Raw genomic sequence first — 9,947 nt, 5'->3', positions numbered from 1 at the left:
TTCATAGAATGCAATACAAATGAACTATTAAATGATGAAATTTTAAAAAGACGTACAAAATTCAAGCCTTAAGGTTTTAAAAAATTATTAACTGTAAAAGACATCCTTTGATTCCTTCAAACTGCTGCACTGGCGTGGCCCTCGTTGCAGCCCTTGTGGTCTACAGCCCCATGCTCAGGCACATTTTGAGTACAAGGATCCAGGAGACTACACGGCCCCTTTAATCCCTGGCACCACCCCAGGGAGCAGGGGCTCTGGTCCCCTTTGAGGCTGAGGAAGATTCTCAGAGCAGAGCTGAGCCAGGGAGGCTCAATCTGGGCCTTGTCTTTCCCCAGGCACTGTGGTACCTGATTCTCTAGCATCTGAACTGGGCAGGAGAGTTCCCTTTTGTGTGAATACGGAGCTCTGGGGATCCCCAGGCCCAGGAACAGGCCCCAGACCCCATGTTCAAACCTGAGCAGAGTTCCCCAGGCAGCTACCCATGGGAGGAGGGCCTGGGTGATGTGGCAGAGAGTCCCTGAGTTCAGGAGAAGGTGCCACAGGGGCCCCCAGCCTGTGGACAGTCCAGTCACCCTTCACCTATGTGACAACAGGTGTTCCCAGGGACGGTGGGTCCAGCCCCTCTCTGGGGCCTGTTGGGTCACCCACTTGCCTGCAGGTCCTAGTTTCTGGCTCACTTGGACTCCTCACTGTTTGGTAGCCCCCACGTTTAGCCCAGGGGCAGAAATGTCACAGGCCTGGTTCTTCCACTCTGAGGGGCCAGGATGGGGGAGTTGTTGTTCAGTCTCTAAGTAGTGTCTGACTTGGCGACACCATGGACTACAGCACGCCAGGCTTCCCAGAGTTTGCCCAAATTCATGTCTATTGAGTCGGTGAGGCCATCCAACCCAGGGGGCGGGAGAGAGCAGGGAATGGGCTCAGGGTCACTTGCTCAAAGGACATTGCCCCCCTTTCCCCCTGCCACTCCCCCTCCCCATAGTATCAGAGAAAGGGCTGGGGAAAGAAGCTACCAGGGAGACAGGAGCCAAATGGAGTGGTTTGGGCTACAGGGTCTGTGTTTGAGGAAGTTGGAGGTGGGGTATGGGAGAAGGGAGCAGGTCTGACATTGCCTGATAGCTTACAGGCCCCCAGGGCTGATGTTGGGTCCAGGCTGGGCTGAGGGGTACCCCTGGGCTGGACAGGGGCTGAGACCTGGCCAGAGCCCACCATGACTGCTGTGTTGTCCAACCAGCCTACTGCCCTTGCTTTGGGCAAGTACTCAGGGGGAGGTATGACTCTGGCAGGCCAACCCCCACCCCAGTGTAAAGGGGATGCCAAGCAAGAGACCCTTGGAAGGCAATCCAAGGAAGGTATCCCTGTGCATTCCAGGAGGAGTCTGGCCAGGCCGGTGGGGAAACACTTGGTTGCTTTGTTGAGTTTGCCTGAGAGCGAAGGAGAGACATCACAAGGTTGAGTCAAAATCTCTGACGGGTTGGGAGGGACTGTAGGCAACCAAGATGTCCTGTTGCTTCAGGACCCCCAAGAGGACCCTATGAAGCCTAACATCAAGAACAGCCTGGAGACAGCAGCCCCCAAGCCAGAGGGACCAAGGAGTCCCTTGTTAGAGATTTACAGCGCACACCGCCATATTAAAGGTTCTGATAAGTCTTGCATGAAAGAAACTTCCATTTAACTCAGAGCACCCCATGAAAACCCTTTTCATGTCACCATTTTTGGAGCACTTCAAGGGGAAGGCTGGGGACACAGTGACAGCCCTGTGACCTCTGACCTCCCCTTACCCTTTGGCCTGTGCTTCACTGCACACAGCAGATCAAGCCACAAACCAAGCCCTTCACCAGAATCCCCATCCCTAGAAGGCAGCTCAGATGACCCCCCACCTCCCTGGAACCACGGTCCCTCTCCCCTGGCCCCTTTCAAAATTCCCTCCCCAAGAGATTTCCAGCTGCTAAGAAAAGTCATTTTTTCCCCCACATCAGCCCCTCTGTGTCCTGGGACACATTTCCTCTTTTGAATGCAGGTAAGTGTCTGGAAAAGGTGCATGTGACCCTGAGCAGTAGGTATCACAAGGTATAACTGTGGGCCTGGCTGGCACGCTTGACCTTCAGCTCCAGAGCAGCCTAGAATGCTAGAAAAGAGCCTGGAGCTGGGGAGGCCTCAGTGCAAATCCTAGTTCTGCTGTGTGGCCACAGGGAAGCCACTTAACCCCTCTGAGCCTTGGTTTCCTCATCAGTAAGATGAGCTGGTTTTGCATGGGACTTTTCTAGAAAATTCCTTACTTTCTATACATTTTATAACATTAAAAACAACAACAACAACAACAACAACAATTTGTAACATGTTACAGGTTTAACTTTTAGAACACTGGTTGAAAGGCAAACAAAACCCCATTATGATCAGCTAGGAAGTTGTTGGTGCAAGTATGTCATGATTCTTTGTTCTCTGCAAAGCCACCGTGGTGTTTTAGTAAAGCCAGGTGCAAGCCATCCTTCACCAGCCAGCATATCTTAGCCCTGCTGCATGCTGCTGGGACCTCTTGGAACTCAGGAGCCAGTGATGGCAAATCAGAAAACACTGCCATCAGGGGCAGACATCCAGCAGGGTCACCCAGATAAGGTGCCAGCTAATGAAAGCAAGACAGCAGCAGGAGGGGCAGAGCCTCAGGGCAGGGGCTCCAATTCTGTGTTGGCCCCAGGAAAGGAGGCACTGAGCAAGGCCTGAAGGACTGGTGGCTCAGACGGTAAAGAATCTGCCTGCAATGCAGGAAATCTGAGTTCTATCCCTGGGTCGGGAAGATCCCCTAGAGTAGGAAACAGCAACCTACTCCAGCCTGAGAAATCCTATGGACAGAGGAACCTGGCGGGCTACAGCCCATGGGGTCGCAAAGAGTCGGAAATGACTGAGTGACTAAGCACATATACAGACACATAACTTTACTGCAGTCAGCTTTGACCTGTTATGAAGGTTTTTGATTCAGTAGTAAAAGAAAAATGTTCCAGAAGACTGAGATTTGGAATTTGGGCAGGGGGGAAGGGGAGGGGGATTGAGTTGTGTCTCATCGGATTAGACTGGATTTCACATTCTTCCATGGGCTTGGAAGAATCCCTGACTTGAACGATGCAGTGCTTTAGTGCCTTCTAATTTTACATGGTGCTGTGACATGTATTTCATACTGTCAAGTATGACAGTAGGTTCCCCTGGCAGGCTAGGCGAACACATAGGGATACAGAGCCAGTGTCGCAGTCACTGGGGCCGCCTGCTCCCCTGAACATCCTAGAGTCTGTGAGCACCCACATCCTCCCTTACCCACATCCAGAGGAAGCAGTGTAAGACCCCGCTCCCTCCCACCCTCTGGAAATAATTGGCAGGTGGTTGGTGCCCCACTGGCTTCTACACACTCAGACTGGAAAGTACACACACATGGAGGGGTTAGCAGATGAAATCATCTTTGTGTGTATGTGTCTGCTCAGTCGTGTCCAACTCTTTGCTACCCTTTGGACTGTAGCCCATCAGGTTCTTCTGTGCATGGGATTTTTCAGGCAAGAATACTGGAGTGGGTTGCCATTTCCTTCTCCAGGGAATCGTCCTGACCCAGGAATCAAACCTGGGTCTTCTACATTGCAGGCAGATTCTTTACCCTCTGAGCCACTGGGGAAGCCATCTTTACTCAAACAGAATTCCATAGTTCTCATCACTCACAGCTTTAGCGGCCCATGTACTCTTTCAGCAGCATCCCTGTAAACCAGCAGATCTAGAGCTAAGTCTCTCTTGCATTTCTGGGTATTTCATCCATATATATGTACCCATAATGGGGTCTTTCATTTTTCTCCCCTCCTCTTCCCTGTCTGCTCGCTATGTGTATATAACATGGCATCATGATCACTGTGCTCCAGTGAACAGACAGTAGAGTCTGTGGACACAGAACGAATATACGTATCTCGGGGTTTTGTCAGTGTTTGCTTCTAAAGATAGGATCAAAATGAACATGTTTCTTTGTGTTTGGGGACGTAGATGACTTAAAACTCTTGAAATCAGCCCAAATAATTTGAGGAAACCTAGGTCCAGAAAAGGTGACCTGCTGGACTTGGCTGGGCTTTCCTTGCCCACAAGACCCAGCCCCACCCCATCCCCCTCAGCTCTCCAGCCACACAGAATGCTCCTCTCCTCTGGACCACTGGTCCTGCCACCTGAGGGCTTTTCACTGGCTGTCTACTCCCTTGGGCTGCCCTTCTCAGAAGCCTCACTCATTCATTCCCTCAGACATTCCATCTGTGACAGCCACGCCCTTAATTTTCCCTCTTTACATGACTAATCTGCAGTTTTATTCACAGTCTGACTAGAGTGACTGCTCCAGAGAGCCGGGCTCCATCCACCTAGGTGTCCTAGCTCCACTTAACTGCAGCCTGAGAGGTGAGGGGGTCTCCCTGGGCCTGGAGGGCTCTGTGGTGGAAGACGAGCCCTCCATGGGATCTGATTTACACTGTACTCCTTGGTATTCTCTTCTTTCAGTGCCTTTTTTTCTTAAGTTTTCTTTTTTTTAAAAAATGTGGGCCATTTTAAAAAGTCTTTATTGAATTTGTTACAATATTGCTTCTGTTTTGTGCTTTGGTTTTTTGGCTGCACATCATGTGAGATCTTAGCTCCCTGAGGAGGGATTGAACCTGCACCCCCTGAACTGGAAGGTGAAGTCTTAACTTCTGATCCACCAGAGAAGTCCCCTCCTTGCCTCTTTTTTCAGCCAGATTCCTACCATCAGCCTTTCCAGTCCCTCTGTGGTTAAAGAGACTCTGGGACCAAAAAGGAACAAAATGTATCCGCACTTGAATCCCCTGGCCCACTGGGAGGAACCTGAGGAGCCAGAGATCTCTCTTGGAAAGCTATGCTACAACCAGTCACACCTCCTTCCCCAGGGTCTCCTATCCCCTCAGGCCCACGGAAGAATATGTGCTTTTTAATACTGCTGGTGGTGGTTAATAGCAAAGAGGGCAGAGGCTGTAGATCTGGGAGTGTGCATTTGCTGCCCAGTGGCCATCCTAATACTGTGTGAAGCCTCATTGGCCATGGGAGAAAGGGTGAGAGCGAAGGAGGTCAGGCAGCTGTGGGTGGTGGGGGTCATGGACCCACCTGGGGGGCTGCAGGGTCCCAGCAAACCCGAGATGGGGGCGAGGGTGCAGTTCAAGGGTAATCCAAGTAATGGCCTGGGAAGCAGGATGGCAGCTGGAGGGCTAATGCTCCTTAGTATCTGCTTTCGTGTGATTAATGGCTGTGGATAAACCCTTGAGCCCAGGAAAGCGGGTGCCACAGCTAAGCCTGGCCGAGAGCATCACTTTGGGTTATGCTGGGAGCAGGGAGTATTTCATCCATTTACATTTTAGCACAACTGTTTGAGGACAGCGGCCAAGCCATCATCTGAGAAATACTAAAAGCTGACTAATAACAGAGGTGAGGCTCTGAACTCAAGGAGACAGCAGAAAGAAGGCCAGGAGGGAGCCTGGTGCTGGGGCCCCAAGTACCCTCTCACTGCCTCTTGCCTGGGCTCACAGGTCTCCTGCCCCACCTGGACAGCTTCCGGCCGCACTAGTGGTAACACCAGGAGCATTCTGCCTCTGCATCATCTACATGTCTTTCTTTTGCATGTGATCCATTTGCATTTCACCAGGACCTTGTAAATAGTAGAATTGGTGCAGACAAATCAGATACCAGGCAGGGCATTAGGCAGATCCCCGCGGTCTCAGGTGTGCCCAGCATTAACCCTTCAGCTGCTGGGTCATAGAGAAGTGCCCAGGGTCCCAGGGGAGGCACTCGGGCACCTGGGCAGCTCTGGACAATGACTATTTCATAACCTGTACAGAGGCATCCTGATGTTTTCCCATCTGAAAGTGCATTCCTGCTGAAGCCCAGCCCTGCCTGTGACCACCTGCCTGTGTAGGAGGCAGGTGTTTGCGTTCTAAAACCACAGGTGAGAACACTCAAGCTCAGAGGGCTCTGGACATTGGCACCAGCCAGTGTTCCCACCAGACCAGGCACTGACTGCATTTGGCATGTGCTTTCCCTTCTGCCAAATTGGCCCGCTGCAACCCAGGCTCATTGCCCCAAGGCAGCTCTCACTCATCCTCCAATGTTGGTTAACCTCTGGGCCAGGAGAGGCGCTCCACCCAGATGTCAGCTGTTCCCGCCCTCCTGTCCTCACAGGAGGAGCCGCTGTTTCTCTCCCCAGAACAGTGAGTTGCCTGTCTTTGCCCAGGGGCGCCTGGCTGCTGCCCTCACTGAGCACACCCTCCCTCCTCCCCCTTCCTGGTCCTTGGGGGAGGAGGGTGGATGTTGTTCTCGCTGCACCCGTTCATTCCCCACAGGCAGTCAGTTTCTATGCCAACGTCTGAACTGCCCCCAGAGCGAACCGCAGAGAGCTGACAAACTCCCGGCCCCTCCGGAGCAAGTGTTGTACTTCACAATTGTCCTGGGTTTTTTTTTTTTTTCAGCGGGGGAAGATGTTCAAAAATTTGGGGGGAGTATAGTTGATTTACAATGTTGTGTTAGGTGTACAGCAAAGTGAATCAGTTATACATACACACATACCCACTTTTTTTAAAAAGGCTCTTTCCCCATATAGGTCATTACAGAGTATTGAGTGGAGTTCCCAGTGCTGTACCGCAGGTTCTTACTAGTTATCTATTTTATACATTGTAGTGCGCATGTCAGTTCCAATCTCTCAATTTATCCTTCCCCCATCCCCTGTAGGATTGTTCTTTATACCCATGTCCTTTACCCTACCCTTTTACGCATGTCCCTCCATTCCTTTTTATAAGACCCTGCTAGTCCATGGCATGAGGTTGGACCACTGAAGCTTTGCCATTTGTATGGGTCAAACCCAGCCAACTAGCGGCAATTTCCTGTTGCTTCAGGGACTTGGCAATTTAGAGCCACACGGATCTCCGACTGCGGTCAGATGGGCTGTAGAGGTGGCCAGGAGGGGGCAGCAGAGAGCTGAGCCGGCACAGCTCCGGCCTACATGCGCGGCTGGGGCTGCTGCACGAAGCCGCCTCCGGCCTCTTCTTAAGCCCTGATCCTGTCCCAAGTGGGGTTTCTGGAGGGGGCAGCCGCCTTCCACAACCATTTTGGCGGTGGCTCCAATGCTCTGGAAACAGGGAACCACAGGCTCCGGCAGCCAGCTTTTGGTTTTATTTATTTTCTCTGTTGATTCTCTGTTTTTCATTTCATTGTTTTCCGTTCAAATTTTTATTATTTCTTTACTTGCACTAGTATTAGGTTTAATTTGTTCTTTCTCTAGTTTCCTAAGGTGGAAACTTAGACTATTCTTTTTTTTTTTTTTTTTTTTTTTTTTTATTAGTTGGAGGCCAATTACTTCACAGACTATTCATTTTTTATATTCCTTCCTTTTAATTATCAAGGCTATATATTTCCACCTCGGCACTGCTTTAGCTGCATCCTGCAGATTTTGCCTTGTGTTGTCTCTGAGTCGTGTTTGAGTCTTTGTGACTGCGTGAACTGCAACACACCAGGCTTCTCTGTCCTTCACTATGTCCCAGAACTTGCTCAAACTCATGTGCATTGAGTCGGTGATGCCATCCAGCCATCTCATCCTCTGTCACCCACTTCTACTCCAGCAGTATACGTTTACCTCTAATCTAGGTTTCCTTGAATAACATGCCAGTTCAGCCCATCTTCTGGGCTCCCACAGAAGCACAAAAACCAGGGCTGTGGGATGACTGGAGACAATGCAAATCACAGGGACCCTACTGTGACCATGCAGAATGGGTCACGGCTGGCTCTGCCCTGTTTCACATTCCCAAGGGCAAACAGACCAGCGGACTGGACTCAGGCCATTACTGCAGAACTCACTCTAGACACAGTTCTCCCTATGTGTGTTCAAGTATTCTCCTTATCTTGTATTTGTAACTTTAAAAAAGATCTATTTATTTATTTTTATTTGGCTGCACTGGGTCTTAGTTTCAGCATGAAGGATCTTTAGTTGCTGTATGTGGGAACTTAGTTCCTGACCAGGGATTGAACCCAAAGCCCCTGCATTGGAAGGTAAAGTCTTAGCCACTGGACCGCTGGGGAATTCCCCCACTGAACGTTTCCTTTGACATCTCCAAAATCACTGAATCTTTTCTCCAGTGTCTAGTCTGCCAGTGAGCCAATCAAAGGCATTGTTCATTGCTATTATAGTGTGTTTGATTTGATTTTCTTTTGATTCCAAAGCCTCTGCTGAATCTGAGTCCAGTTCTGTTGTTTCTTTTGTCTCTTCAGACTGTTTTTCCTTGTCTTTCAGCACTCCGTGTAATTGTTGAAAGCAGGACATGTTACATTGGATAATGAGAACTGAGGTTCTTGTGACTTTAGTTGGAGGCTTTATATTTATTTGGCTAGCAGTTACACTGTGTTTGCTCTTTACTGTGGTTGTAGATGTCTGAGACTTTGCTATCATCCAGTGTATTTTTTAGTGTATTTTTTTTTTTTTTTTTTTTTTTTTTGGTCTTTGAGTTCCTTTGAGAGTCCTTAGCATCTGAGCCTTGTGGTCCTCCCAGCTGTAGCCCTTCTATTCCACAGGAGCTCTCTTGCGGTGGGTGGGAAGATATGAGGGCCAGTGGGTGTACAGAAGCATTCTGTTACCCTAAGATCAGGCTCAGCCAGATCCTGTGCCCTGGGCGCCAACCTTCACAAGTGCTTCTCAGCTTTCTTCTCTCACTTACACAAGACAAGAAGACTGGAGGAGGTTAAAATTATAAATTTTATGTTATCTATAGTTTAGGGCAGGTGGAGAAGCAACAATAGAGGATGAGATGGTTGGATGACATCACCACACTCAATGTACATGAGTCTGAGCAAACTCTGGGAAATAGTGAAGGACAGGGAAGCCTGCCATGCTGCAGTACATGGGGTTGCATAGTTGGCCATGACTTAGCGACTGAACAACAAATAAAAGTGATTTTATGTGTGTTCTTTAGAAACAGCAAAGACATTAATTGGATGCCATTGACTCTGCATCTGGGGACTGGTGTCCTCACTTGGTTTGGGTGTCTTAAGGCACCACAGATCAGGGGGAGAATGGGAAGCACCCCAGGCCTCCTGCAGCTCCCCGGAAGGGCAGAGATGGGGACCCAGAGGCAGGTGAGGGTAGTCCCCAGAGGAGCAGAGGCAATGGAACCAGGTAGGGGCCTCAGAGGAGCTTTGGCAGCAAGGCTTCCAGGTGTGGATAGAGACCCCAAGAACATACCCAGAGTAGGGCCCTGGGGAGGGCACTCCAGGAGGGGGTGCAGCAGTGCAGGTGCAGCAGAGAAATAGGAGCCCAGAGCACAGCCATGGTATAGAGCTGGTAGCCCCTGTGAGGGCCCGCAGGGCATTTAACACTCAGGAGAACTCCTATCAGGCCCACAGGGACTCCTGCGCTATGACAATGCCCCAGGCCGGGGGATCATGTCTGGCAGGGAGCACTGGCCTGTGCACAGTCGCTCCCATCCCAGGTGGGATGGAAGGTACTAGGGAGCCAAGAAGGACACAGAGTTCCCAGGCTGGACCACCCAGGAAGGAGTGTGTTCCGCTGGAGAAGTCGGCGCTTTGTGGAGCTCGGGACAGAAAGTGGGGCCTGTGCTCCACAAATGTGCTGGATATAATGTCAAGGAAAAGAGAAGGAGGGAAGGAGGGTGAGCTTTAGAGCCCTGCAGAGAGGGCAGCGTTGCCTGGTCTGATGGGGTGGGAGCAGGACCACAGAGGCAGGGTTGCCCAGAATGCTGAGCGTGACAGCTGGCCACGGGACAGTCACCAGACCACCCTCTGCCCCCAACTCTCCAGGTCCTGTCTGGCAGGGGATTCAGGGGGCAGACCCTGGAGTCTGAGAGGGCAGGGGTCTGCCTCCATTTCCAGCTGGTTTAGCTGGGACACTTTCATCAGGTACCATTCTTGTCACCCAACTGAAGGTGGGTGACAGT

Source organism: Muntiacus reevesi, chromosome 15 (genome assembly GCF_963930625.1).
Source record: "Muntiacus reevesi chromosome 15, mMunRee1.1, whole genome shotgun sequence".
Taxonomy (NCBI): Eukaryota; Metazoa; Chordata; class Mammalia; order Artiodactyla; family Cervidae; genus Muntiacus; species Muntiacus reevesi.
The sequence above is the reverse complement of the archived record's forward strand: the minus strand, read 5'-3'. Positions refer to the sequence as shown.